Genomic DNA, 14446 nt, shown 5'->3' with positions numbered 1-14446 from the left:
GTAGCAGGATTGGGAAACTTTCTCTGGAAAAGCTTTGCAACTCATTTTAATCAAAATTATTACTTATTACAAAGGTTTTGGAAATTACGGTTCTTGCCAAAAAAGACATAAAGAATCAAGTGTTCATGCAGCTGTATTCCAAAATGGGTCAGTATGCACTTTCTGAGCATTTAAAAAAGTAACATTGTCACAGAATGCTACATACCATATAGTTGAAGCTCCTGCACCTTCTTTGAATTACATACACAATTTCATACTTACTATTTTGTCAAAAGAAATAGAAAGACACTAAAGTTTCCAAAAGTGACCAAATATGTAAAGCCTTTATTTACAGCCTGTGATGAAGTGAGAGGGAGTGACAGAATTTAGGCTTTGACAATTTTGAAAAATGGTAGTGTGAAGTAAAAAGAAGTTTGGAGTTTTTATTTTTTCCCTCGAAATGCTGCAAAGAGCCTGCAGCTGATCAGATATGGGATATTAAATTAGGATCTCACATGTAAAATAAGAATAACAACTCCAAGTTACCTATGGGATGTCAAGATTAATCAGTGAATGTTAGCACTCTGCGTTGAATATGTAAGATACCGTTTAAGTGCTAAGTATTACTACAAACAGGAATTTTCAAACCTTGCTAAGTTCAATTTACACAGAAATATAAATGACTTTATATTTCTGCTAAATCTCCAGTATTTTCCCTAGTGTTTGCCACCATCTAACTGCAACAAGTGAAACCTTAGCTATCCTAAAGGCAAGAAGATGATTATATTTTTAAAACCATTGATAATAACATAGTGCAAGGCAGAAGAGACCAAGAAAATATTAATACCTGTTAATCAGGATGAAGGTCCCTAGTGTGTTACGTTCTCTTAAACAAAATCCATGCTTGTTTAAGGCTTTTTAGCAATGGGAAAAATTAAAGAGGATAAAGAATTAAAATTTACATTCATTTCTATCTAGTTAAAAATCAAATAAAGGAAGTGCTGGAAAAACCTAAGCCTGATGTGTCCAGCCCTAACCCCATTTAATTCAGTAACAAAATTCTACCGACTGCAGAGCAGAAGGGTTTCATCCAGTGCATCAAATTCTTTTTTAGCGTAACTCTACTGAAGAAAGGTGACTTACGCTAGATAACTCATAGGCGATTTGGAAAACAGCACAAACATTCAGGTGACAAAGGCAACTGATGATATTTGTTTGCCCAAGGTAGAAAAAAAGAAATCAGCTGTGTAGAGGTGCGGAAAGGCCTCTGGCATAGACTGGCAGATGAAAGGGCTGGAGACATTGAATGTAGTAGATAAAGCTGTAGTACTGTACAGGTGGAAAAACAATTTTACCTGTATGTACATAAAAATGGGCTCAGACCTGACAGTTAACTAGGGACTAGCTTCTCTATGAAAGAGATCTTGCCATCAGATAGTTCTAGGAAATACCACTTGGCAGGGGGGGGAGTTATGAGGTCTTCCAACAGGAAAAAGAACCAGAGAACACTGCATGCTCTGATACCAGCTCATAGCTCACCTGACTTGCGATTACTTCGTTACTCTTGCAGTCTACCCCCTCCACTAAAACAAAGAGACAGGGATCTGAACAGGGATCTAACAGAACCCCTCAACCTAGAAAAATTCAGTTCTGAAGCTCACGACAAAGGTGCAAAAAACCACTGAGAATCATGAGGTGTATACAAGGGGATCAGAGATTCATGAATAGATTTAATATGGAGCCCATCGAAAGTATCTGCAAGAAAAGCACTGGTTTAGGAGTGAACAGAAATCCATAAATATCCACATATATCCTGCTTGTTCACTTATTGCTTGCTTTTTATCTGGACCAGTTATCTAAAAAAACTAATGAAAAATGGTCTGAATATACCTTGTGCTAGAGTACAACTGCATTATTTTCAAACAGACCTTTTCTTCAGCTTGGTTTTTCCTGCTGACAGGATGCCCCATTTTCAGGAAGGCAATCTGCTTTTCCACTGCTGCTCTCCTTGGAAAGGGTATGGCAAGGCAGCTAGGAGGTAATGTCCTTGTGTGTGTGCAGCTGTCTACCGGAATCACCAGCATATGGTGAAGCAGAAAATGCAGAGGGAGAATCGTGTGTGAATTTCTGTCTTCTTTCTCTGTAATTGCATTTTAATGATTTAACTACTAGTTATCTTGCCCATCAACTGCCCTCCATGGCAAAACAGGCCCCGTGAATCAGGCATATCATCTCAGCAGGACATGATTGTTTATAAAACTGAAATACATAATTTAATAATACTTCAGGCCAGATCCTCAGCTGATGTAAACAAGCACAGATTCACTGAAGTCAGCCAATCTATTGTGATTGCCTTTAGGTGAGGAGCTGTCTATCTGTTCACAAACACTGTAAAAAAGAGCCTTTATTTATGCAGTATTGCAAGTGCAGGAAAATCCCACACTCCCACTGGGTTGCCTCACTGCATGCCAGAGTTTCTCAGAGCTCTGAGCTAATTTGAGGAAAACGATTAGGGAGAGTGTCATAGCTGCAAAGGGATCTGTAATTCATCACCTGCAAAACAAGGGTAGTCAACACTGGAAAATACATGAGCTCTTTTGAGTTTTTTGAAACACTGGAGCAGTGGATTACAGCAGCTCATATCCAAGATGTCCTCTCTTCCTCCCAGGTTAGCAGCAGAGGGCTGTGACCAAAGCTTTTTCTCTGCAGAGATGCTGCATCCTTTCTGTATCTTTTGCACAACAGCATAGTTTTTCCAGCAGTCTTACTGACACCCATTTAGAGCATTTTAACATCAAGGCCAGAATCCTGGGAGGTGACACATGTGGGTGTCTAAAATCCTTGTGCAGGGAATATATTGGACTAGGATCTCCATTTCCTGATATGGTGATCCCTAGCTCTAGTCTCATTCCAGAAGCCTTCAAGGCTTACCCAGTAAAGCCGTCCCAGCAGGCGCACTTGGGCCCTACCTACTGGAATGGCTCTGTGGGGACAAATGTAAAGCACGGTGTCTAGAAACCAACTCACTTGCACACACACTTGGTACTGCGAGGCAGAGTCTGGCTGGGACTGCTGAGATGATGCTGAGAAGCAAACCTAGGCATCTGAGAAACTATAAAGTACAGAAATAAGTCCCTTCTCAGACCCCCAAATATTCCAATGAGAGCTCAGGGTAGCACTTGAGATGTAGGTCTCAAAATCCATTTTTGTATCTTTTTGACAGCCATTTTTAACAGTGGAAATAATTAGTAGTTTAGGCCTGAATCATTACATATTTCAGATGTCCAGCTCCAGAAATTTTTCTCATCTGAACCTAAATTTGAACCACATGTTGTCTTGCATTCCACAAAAGATTTCTAGGCTTTTTTAACTTGGTCTTTGTTGCTAAGCTAACAGCATGGCAGAAAGACTACATGAGAATGTTTTTTTAGCAGGTACTTCAAAATGTCGTATCAGCTGCAATTGCTGTAAGAGGGAGACCTTGGAGAAAAATTATTAAATAAGAAGTACACCTGTGACATCAGGGTTTTGTGTTGTGTTTTTTTTTTAAAAAAACAATGTTGGTCTTTCATCCTTGAAAACAAAAGTCTTATACTGTCATCATTGCAGTATTCAAAGCAAGGATTACATTTTTAAGCACAAGAATGAGTGGAAACCAAGGAGAAAGTGAGCTGCAGAGAACACTATGCTCTAATGCCATCTACTTGGATTTATCAAAGCACAGCAGGCTGTACTGTCAATCTATGGAATCACTGTGATGGTATGCCCAGGGACATGCCACATCTGGCAGATGTGAGAACAATCTGATTCTTGCTCAGCATTGTGTACTGCTCAACAGATCTGTTTGTGAAAGCTCAAGGCTCAGCCTAATACACTATTAAACCCCAAATCATCTTCTTACACGTGGTATGCACAAAAGCACTGGGAGGAAATAATCAACAAGAAAAGAGCTCAAAGCAAGAAACTCCTCAACTCAACAACAGTCTGTCTGACCCACCCAAGATCCCCCAAGTCCTGGCAATGTAGAGATAAGAATTAGAATAGAAAATAAGGCGGCTACATATTCCTCGATGACCATAGAAATGATGGCTTTCTCAGATTGGATATACATGATAGATGACATGGTGATGAGAAAAATTAATCCTGTTTTAAGAAAGGTGATTAGTATAGCTTGTTGGTATAAGGTGGCAATTGTAAGCACTGAGCTTGTTAGTGGGTAAGGAGTCTAATCTTTTTATTTCTGAGGTAAGTTTTGAAGACCTGTCTAGAGAAAGCTCTCACTGACACATATCAATGTTTTCACCATTAGACCCAATTGACCTGACTCTGCTCTAGGCAGCAGCTCTGAGAGTCAGAAGAACCCCCTCTTGGATCAATGTAGTAGGGAAGTTGAACCTGGTAGCCAATGTGAGTGGTTAAATGAAAACACATGGACTCAGAAATACTGTTTATACTTCTGCTAGTACCTATTTTGAACCACAGCTCAGCTGATGTTCAAAGTAAAGCTAATGACACTTCTGATATAAGGAAGTATCTATGCCAATGATGCTGCATGTATTTTTGTCAAAATTAATAGTGAAACATGTGAGTTTCACAGCTTGAAAAGATGATTTTGATTTAACACAGTTTTTTTCCTTAGTGTACAGAAAGGTGTTAAAACAGACTTAAGTACTCTCACTTTTAAAGTAGCTATTTTCTGGTAAGCAGTCCCCTTTAAATGAAAGTCATAAATTGTGCATGTGCTCCTGCTGGCTATTAGCTTCTAGTTAGTACATTCTGAATTACCTTCCCAGAGTGAAATGCTTATGTGAGTCACAGTTCGTAATATTGCTTATTCAGCTACATCTTTGTAATTTGAACTAATTAAGTAATAGTGTCACAGGACTTCGGTGCAGTTTCTGCTCTGACTGTAGTTCCTTGTCATCAATTATCAACTCACACTAATCACTATTACTGTCAAAATTGACATCAGTGTATGGCATTATTTATCTTACTCCTGGTTCTTATTTCAAAAGGGTCATTTACATATGGTATCTATTTTCTGCATTCATATCTTATTCCCATTATTCAAAGTGTTCCCACCCCCCCATTCTATCCTTTTCATTTTCCTATATTAGCCCCTTTCATTATTATTTTTTAATTTATAGTATCAATCCTATTATTTTCAGCACCGAACCACAGATGTGGTTCCCTAGTTGTCTGCTTTCCTCTGCTCCTCCTAATCAGTCATTACAGTAACGGGCTTCTTGTCATGCTGGTTGCCTGCTCTACTCATTTGCCCAATGAAATGCTGGAGACGCTCAAAAGCCTTCCAGCAGAGGAACACTGAACTGCTAAAGGCCAAGGGGCCAGCATCATTGGAAATGAGAGAAAGCAATGGCTGACTGTGGCTTTACCTTGCTCTGCCGAACCTTTCAAATTTACATGTAGTTGCTGATGATGATATAGTACGGGAGAAGATTTTACAGCAGCAGTATATTGATGCTATAAATAAGATAAAACACCATTCCTGTTAATGATGAGGCTTAATAAAGAGGAAGACATAAAAAAATCTTTCAAACCCCATAGTGTTTCTTCATTTTGTTTATTCTCTTACTTCCTACAGATTTTTTCAATATTTCATTTCTCTTATGATTCTTTGTTAACAGTTTGATACACTCAGATATCTGGCTTTCTTCTAGGCCTTCTTTCATATTAGATTTGTTTTTCTCCTTCCCATGCCATATTAGCATTATTAGTTTTTCTTGTACTTTTCCTGTTCTTTATTCATTCAACATTGCTGTTTTTCTGCTTCTGCCTTGCTGCATCTATCTCTAAAGTTGTATGTATGTTTGCTGCCTGTTTTGTCTTCCTTTTAATTTCTATTCCCAGTCTTCATTCTCTTTCTTGCTCTCTTCGCCCCAAAGGCCTTTTCCTTATCAGTTTATTCAACATCTGATCGTTTACTAATGCATTACTTATTGTAATTCATTATTATTATTACTATCATCATCATTATTGTATTATTATTATTATTATTTAGGCCTTCCTACTAAGCAGAATAATTTATATTGACATTTTAATAGAATACAGATTGTTATCCGGGTGCAAAACAAGTACGTTTTCTAGACGATTAACTTACAATGCATTTGGCATTGTGAGGACTGCTTCATAGAATAGCCAGTAAGAGCATGTAGTATCACTGTCTTGCTAAAAGCCAACTGAGAGTTCATACTAAATCAATGCAGATTTTTTTTGCTCACTTGATCATAATGTGGGCTTCCTTGTGAAAGCTTCAGGAGAATTTTATTGAGTTTAGCCTTCCTGCCAAATGCCACTGTGGATATTATATGGACAGCTAGATTTATTTGGAAAATATGCCATTGCTTCAGAAAGTGGTGTTAGAGGAATATTCACCAATGCTTAATTATTTTCATAGTGTAAAAGAGAGGAAGTAGCAACGAGTTCCAGAATTTTCACTTTAGAGGTAAAAATTCCTGGTTCTGTCAAGCAGAAGGGGAAAGCAATATCAGCATATTGGCAGAAAATCTTCCTGATCTTCCTTGATAGGTAAAATCAAACATAATATGTTACTTCAGGGCTGATGGTGTATTTCCCATATTGGGCTCCTTCCTATATGAAGATTTCCTGTATTATTTAGATCACTTATTGCAGAACACGATCCCAAACCTATGCATAATAACTGTAACTCAAGCTCCCCCAGCATCAGGATTTAATATTGGGTGACGACTTGTTTGGCTGAATTTAGGGAATACAATTAGTTGGCCCTATTATGCAAAAATAAAATACAATCTGAAGACCATCTGAAAAAAGGTAAGCATGATGTAAAGATGAAGATGGTCACATATGTCACCTGGGCTGCCATTTTCTTCTATCAGAGATGCAATGCACAATATCACAGCTCTCACTAAAGAGATAGGCACTTTGCATCTCTCAAACACCTCATTTTCATTTTGCTGAAGAGCATGCCCTAAACCACTGCATTTTGCATTTTCAAATCTGGCTTACAGCTTATGCTCTGGTTCACCTTCACAGAAGAGAGCACAGAAGAGAGACTCCAGTCTTCCCTGTGGGCTTGGGAGGCACTCGCTCCCTCCTGCTGAACCATTTGCAATGCACAAGGAGTGTCTGTTGCTGATAGGATTTTACTAGTATGTGCAGAAATTTCGAAGCCTGACCTTTGCACTGGAACCTGGCTGAAAAGATCCCTCCTCAGAGCCTCTGCCTGCAGGGCAGGGTAGTGCCAGAGAGCCTTTTCTCCTCCATGCAGCAGCTGGGAAGCAACGGAAGACACTATGGCAGTCACAAAGAGCTGCAATCCTCCTTTTGCCTGGTCTTTTCAGAAGCAGCGGTAGCTCAGGAAGTATTTCACAGTGTGCTGTGAAGTTGGAAAAATAAGCCTGCAGTCAATCATGTCTTGCCTGTACTGAAAGCAACTGCCTGGGACTCTCACTGGCCTCCCGGCAGCATTCCTAATTTCCTCCCATACCTCACCAGCACCCCCAAACCCATGCTGCTCTCATGAAGAGCCCACTTGCCTTTACACAGCTTCTGCCAGACAGCCTGACAACATAAGCCTGAACTTTTCCCTACAACAAAGAAAATGCTGTCAATTCTAATAAAAATTGTGTCCTATTCAAGCACTTTATCAAACACTTGGCTGTGTGGGTTCCTCCCCAGCACTACTCCCTCTCACCCCTTACAGGGAATTGCTACTAACAGCATTTTTCTAGTTTCTCACTTGCTTTTGGTCTTTGACTTTCTATTGTGGTGCTTTTGCAAACAGTCTGTTTGTAAGAAGCACCACTGATGGGTGCTTCTTCTAAGTATCTAAGCTAAGTATCATGATTCAGAAAGCCTATACAGAGCTGAAGGAGCCAACACTAAAGCGTGTAGTCCTGGAGACTGGGCAGAGTCACCCTTCCTACTAATCAGTGCTGGAAGGGGCATATGACTTACTTTTAACACACTGAAATGCAAGAATTTTGTGTCTTCCCCAAATAAAGCTGTTTTGTTATATATCCCAATAACTTTTGCTTCTAAAATGACCCCTGTGTATCCACTATAGCTGAGGGAAAGGAGAGAAAATAACCTGCAAGACAGATTGAACAAAGGCTCTGGAGATTTAGTGCACAGCTCCTAGTGTAAAGTGTCCTTTAGCAGCAAAGCTGGCTAAAAATATTCTTGGTTTTACCACCTTTGCAGCTTGGTCTTGCATCTATATCTCACCTAGTCTGCATCCTCCTCTCTTGACTTCATGTAAATTTTAGGGGCATGGACTGAAATCATCCAGGTTACGAAAACCCTCGGGGGCGGGGAGGAAGTCAACAAGAAAACTGGTGCAAAATTTCCATTTAGTGACTTTGTTCATCTAATACCTTCTCTTTTTGGGGGGTTATGACACACATTTCTTTTGAAAAATGCTTTGTGATCATGTACGTATTCGTTAGCTAAAGATCTGCATCCTGTGCAGATAGGCTTTTGTAAATGACTTGTGAGTAGCACGACTCCTGTAAATAAGTATTAGTTTCCCCAAATGCACGCAGGGAAAAAGAGGAAATTAGGCAAGTTGTTGAAAGCCACAGCGGGAAGCGGTGTCAGGTTTAAGTTTTGAACTCCAGGAGACTCTGAATAACACATTTGTCTTCAGACCGCAAGCCTGCATTACTGTCAATTTATTTGGAAGTCCTGGAATTTCTATCAGTCACCCAGTTCACCCCCCATTCACCTTCTCTTTAAACAGCTTTAGATTATATACTTTGTGCCTGCCTGCCTGCCTGTTTTCCTTCCTTGTAATGAGATGTAGAGACACTACTGAAACCCGAAAGCTCCTTCTCAAGAAAAACAACTTGCAGAAGTTTGAAACATTAGTGAAATATTTAGCAAGCCCCAAATCATGCTCTTAGCAACCAGAGGTCTAAAGGGCAAGGTTATTATCTGTGTTTTGCAAAATGTTTTCATATATATTTAATAGATTTTGTCGATTTGACCAACTAAGTGTCAGATAATTAGGGCCAGTCGCACAAAAATGTTGCAGCTGTAGTATAATTTTGGTGACTTTTTTAGTCAGTTGAATGTTGAAGATTGGGCAATGCAGAACATTTTTTCCCCTGTAATTACCCCTTCCTTCACTACACCTTTACCACAACTTCATATGGCCCTGGGTGCTTTATTATTTCATCTATTTCCTTTCACATGCTGAACCTTGGTTTACTTAAAATGCCTCCCTTCTGGAAGTGAGGAGGAGAAAAGGGCCTGCTGAAGGTTTTATAAAGATCCAGGCTGACAGGCTAGACACAGGAAAAATAGCACCTGACTGCTAAGATTTAAACTGCAACAGTCTAGTGGGAGGCCATCTCAGGGAAAAAAAGTGAGATGTAGCATAAACACTAAACCTGTGCAACACAGAGAGTGACAGACAGCAGTGTCAGCCTTGCCACCACAAGGACTTTCCATGGACTTGTAGCAGCTGCATCCGTGCCCATATCTGATGGAAGAGAAGTCTTTGCTTGTGGAGACTGCTATCCATTTTGTTTTTCCAGGGTGACCTTCACAGCACTGATGGTTCCAGCCTGGGTTTGAAACAGTAGTTTTTTGATGTAAAGACCGGTATAGTTAAATGACATGCCATAAAAGAAGGTAATTTATAAGTGTATAATACAAGAGAGGATTATGGATCACTATACGTCAACAGCAAATTCATGAATATACTTTCCTGACATATCAATTTGGAGCGCATGCTTCCGGATGACTTTTCCCCTCCCTGTTTTTCCTCCAAGCCTGGATGTCCTTTAAAGGAAGCCATAATAAAACTAATTTTTATCATCACCAAGGGTACTGCAGATGAAAAATGAGAATACAAGCTGAAATGAACATAAATATTAGATGCTAAAATATATCACTGTTCAGAATGCAGTAGGGACCGAACAATGTGCAGTCCCGTATATATTCTGCAGCTTGTGACAAAGTCATTTCTGTTTCTTTCAGGAAGATAAATAGGTCGCAGAGTTCAACTATATAATCAGTTAACACATATAAGGTACAATTTTAAATGTGAAAGTAGCATTTTCTCATGCTACATCAATCTTTATGGAAACAAATAATCCATAAGAATTTCTGAACTATGAAATGCAAAGTGAGCTGCACCTAACCTCAATTAAAATTTAGAAATAAAACCCACAAAATCCTGTTGCCAAAAAAAAAAAAAAAAAAAGGAAAGAAAATGAAAGATGAAATTTAACAGATTGGTTTTCATAATGATTCAGTATCTACAACATGAAGTGGAACAGTATCAAGTCATTATTTAGTACCCCTGAGACTGGAGAGTCTTACAATTGCACTCAATGTGAAATGATCACTATCAGGATTTTGCTGGTTTGGATCAAAAAATCTTCTCTTCATATTAATTCCAATTAACATTTAAGTCTGGCTATGGCAGGTGTATAAGATAGGGTTACAAAAAAAAAACCCCAAACAAACCCGAAAAGTCTGAGCTGTGATGTACATGTTTAGCCAAGGAAGATGTATATAAATTATCTAAGAGGAAAAAAAAGTGCTTTTAGTCTATCTTCATCTGTCTCGAGTATTTTGTGTCTTTTCATAACATGATTTGGAAAAAACACTAAAAAGAACATCTGAAAACACTACCTGACCCATAAAAAGATCGTATTATTTTTTTATGATCTAAATTTACTCCAGTGCTTTGTCTGGTATAGAAACACACACAACACATTAGAAAAAGGAAAGTTTGGAATGAGGACATGAATAGCAAAAGTTCTCCATTTCCACTCACTATAGTGAGTAGGAGATCTTATCATACAGGAGGAACTACAAAGATAAATATGTTTAGGAAGAAGAAGAAAGAATTTGCAGTATCATTTTCCTTGTGATTTATTGCACTGATTTCACTATCAGTGGAATATTTTAGAAAAGGAAGGGGACCTGAAGATCTGTGCCAGCATCCCTAGATTATTCTAAGAAAAAAAATCCAAGTGGTTAACATAGAGGAGTGGTCATGAAGTTCAGCACGTCTAGTGGTGAATCTAGGAAGAGCCTTAGTGCAAGTTTTTTTGGATGTACCTGGACTCAGAAATATGGGGAGTGCCGAAGTAATTAGGTTTCAGCAGTTTCTGTTTGAATCATTGACATATATATACATAAGAAATTTGGGGGTTTTTGCATGAAGCTACCATGTTCTGTCACTGTTTCCCCTACTGGGTAGTGCTCATGTATTTTGGAAGTAGAGGGGGTTACTAGAGTGAAGAAGATAACTTAGGCTGAACACTCATACTAATGTGAAGAAGGGTGTAGATTCTGGCCCATGTTTATAGTTTTTAATGGGACTATATGACATATCAAGATTAAACAGGAGCTGACAAAACTTCACCCCAAATTTGCCTTGCTGCCGTGTGCAGTCTTGCTTGTGTAGATGACGACTGCAGCCTCAGAACCCATCAGTATAGCATGTTCTGTCAGCTCCGAAAATCTTAAAAAATTAGAAGCCTACATGAGCAGAAATTGAGCAAAATTTTTTTAACCTCTCTAGGCTGTAAAAGATTTTTTGAACCAAATCATCTAACCATTCTCTCCAGGTAGCAGAAGACCCAGAGGAAAACGGAGCTTGGTAAGGGTCTGGGTGAGACTATTTTTCTACAAACTAGCACACAGTGTTAAAAGTGGGGATAGTAAATTAGGCTAAAAGCAAAATGTGGTAATGGCAAACTATAAATTATGTGACAAAACATGACTATTAATGTGCATAAATTTAGGCATATAAAATAAACCAACCTTAAACCACTGACATCTAGCTCAAAACTTCATTGAATTAATTCATGGATATTATGTGAACCTGATCTTTTAGCTTTATACCTGTTCCTAGCTGTAACAAGAATGGAAGGGCTTTTTTTGTAGATTATTACATTACAAGAGTTAAATGGAAAAATGACTCATAAACTGGTCACCCATAAGGGAATTTAAATGGAGTGTGGTATGGATAGTAAATTGTAAGCTGTTGTTTGACTTTTTATAGCAAGAAGAATTCAATGAAATTAAAAAGTATCCTCAAATCACATTTGAATGGAGGAAATACAATTCACTGTCGCAAGTTGCATTCACAACACGTATAGCAAGAACTTCCTGCCACAGCAATGGCAGATGCCAAAACCCCTTCACTACTACTATTCATCTATAAACAAAATTAGCCAGCCTCCCTGAAATAAAGGAGCATTTAGAAATCATCATTCATCATTAACCCTTATCAACCCAGGTGATTGATAGCTGAGATTATCTCTAACTGTGTCCAAGGTATAATTACTTGTAAGATCTTGAGCTGTGACAGAGTCCTGCTCTTCAAATAATCTAATAAAATGGCAATTTAAACTGGGCTTGGGTGTGGAAAGAGCTTCAGGCACAGCAATGGTGACTTCTTTGGGCACACAGGTAGGGAACAAATGAGTGCGCTCATACTTCTGAATCCAAAGTCTAAGCAACAGTTTCCGAGAATCAACCAGATAAGGCTGCAGGAGTCTGTAGGGAAGTTCTCGAGAAGTTTTGATACCTATTTCCTAAGGGCTCTTGTTGAGCCATGCTAGCCTCACCAGGTGCCACAACAGTGGTATTTCTCAAAAGGCTGCAGACACAAACTCATGCTGACACTAGGGTAGCTCAGCAGTTGGTTCTTGACAGGAACATAACAGCACAGAAAACCACTACTGTTACACTTTGGTTCAATAATAAAGATGCTGTTTATGCTTCCTTCACTACTCCCTGTTACTGTGGTACCATGAAGAATTTAGCATTCCTATTCTACATCTCACATTGCCAAAGCAGGGACTCAACAGCAAGCAAGACTATTTGCACTAATAATAATAATAATAATAAAATCTAGATCAAGCTGTACTACAGCTTTCATATAGACATTGCAGGTCACTCTCAGTCCATGCCTGTCAGGGGTCTGGAGACGTGACTAAGATGATAAAGAGGATGGAAGAGGAAGGTCACTAGCTACTGCCATATCTCCGTAAAAAAAAGAACCTGAAACTGATGTGTGTGAGAGTAGACATCATCAGGGTTGTAACTGAATTATATTTGTGGGTAAGAGGAAGGAGAGAGGTCCTCAGCACAGAGGTAGTTTGCATACAATATGAATACTGAAACACAATGTTTTCCTGTTGATGTTACTGAGATAAGTCTCCACTCTGCTTTTCCGCTGAACACACTAAATCAAAACCTACTAGGCCCACTACCCATAACACTGGCTAATATATTTAGGTTGGGGCAACCTTGGAGAAAAACAAATCCTCCAAAAATAAGACCAAACCTCCTAACCAAGAGCAACCCCTCAACGTGCCAAAAGCAACCAGACCCAATACAATTGACCAATGAACCAACCTACCCCAGGGATAACAGCGCAACCTCCCCTAGGAGCCCCTGTCGACGGGGAAGTTCATGACCTCGATGTTGGATCAGGACATCCTAGTGGTGCAGCCGCTACCAAGGGCTCGGTTGTTCAACGATTAATAGTCCTACGTGATCTGAGTTCAGACCGGAGCAAACCAGGTCGGTTTCTATCTATGACCAACCCTTCCCAGTACGAAAGGATCAGAAAGGCAGGGCCAATGCCACAAGCACGCCCTCCCTTTAGGCGATGAACCCAACTAAATCACCACAAGACCACACCTCACCTCGCAGAAAAGGACCTCTAGTGTAGCAGAGCCCGGCAAATGCAAAAGACTTAAACCCTTTACCCAGAGGTTCAAATCCTCTCTCTAGGTCTCAACCATGGGCTGACCTAACACCCCCCGATCTACCCCATCATATCACTAGCCTATATAATCCCTATCCTAATTGCCGTAGCGTTCCTCACACTAGTCGAACGAAAAATCCTAACCTACATACAAGCCCGAATGGGGCCAAACATTGTTGGCCCATTTGGACTTCTACAGCCTGCAGCAGATGGAACTGAACTATTCATCAAAGAACCAATTCGCCCCTCCACATCCTCACCACTACTATTCATTACAACTCCAATAATAGCGTTCCTCCTCGCACAACCTTATCAAGTAAAAATTTATCTTTATTGACTGGTAAGTGGCTCTAGTAATAAGCACTTGTATTTTTGAAGACGAGACCACAGGGACTACATTTTCAGACAATTCAATGTCCACGTAACATCAATGAAATGCATGGATTACACAGGGTACCCATGCAGTCCAAGGTGTGAAAAAACCCATAACAAGCTGACATCTGGGAAAAATTGTCTTTTGATAATCCAAGCAGGGGTACACACAAGAAATACACAGATTTTCACAGGAACACAGATTTTCAGAGTTCTCATTCATAACTTTGGCTATCAAGAGCTCTCAGTTTCGAAGAGCTAAGATTTCTACCAGAACTTTAACAAAGACTGAAATCTAACTATTAATATTCTGCTATGTGTTTAGACATATCCATATTCCTATGCAAATGC

This window comes from Strigops habroptila, chromosome 7 (genome assembly GCF_004027225.2).
Source record: "Strigops habroptila isolate Jane chromosome 7, bStrHab1.2.pri, whole genome shotgun sequence".
Taxonomy (NCBI): domain Eukaryota; kingdom Metazoa; phylum Chordata; class Aves; order Psittaciformes; family Psittacidae; genus Strigops; species Strigops habroptila.
Note: the sequence above shows the minus strand (reverse complement) of the source record.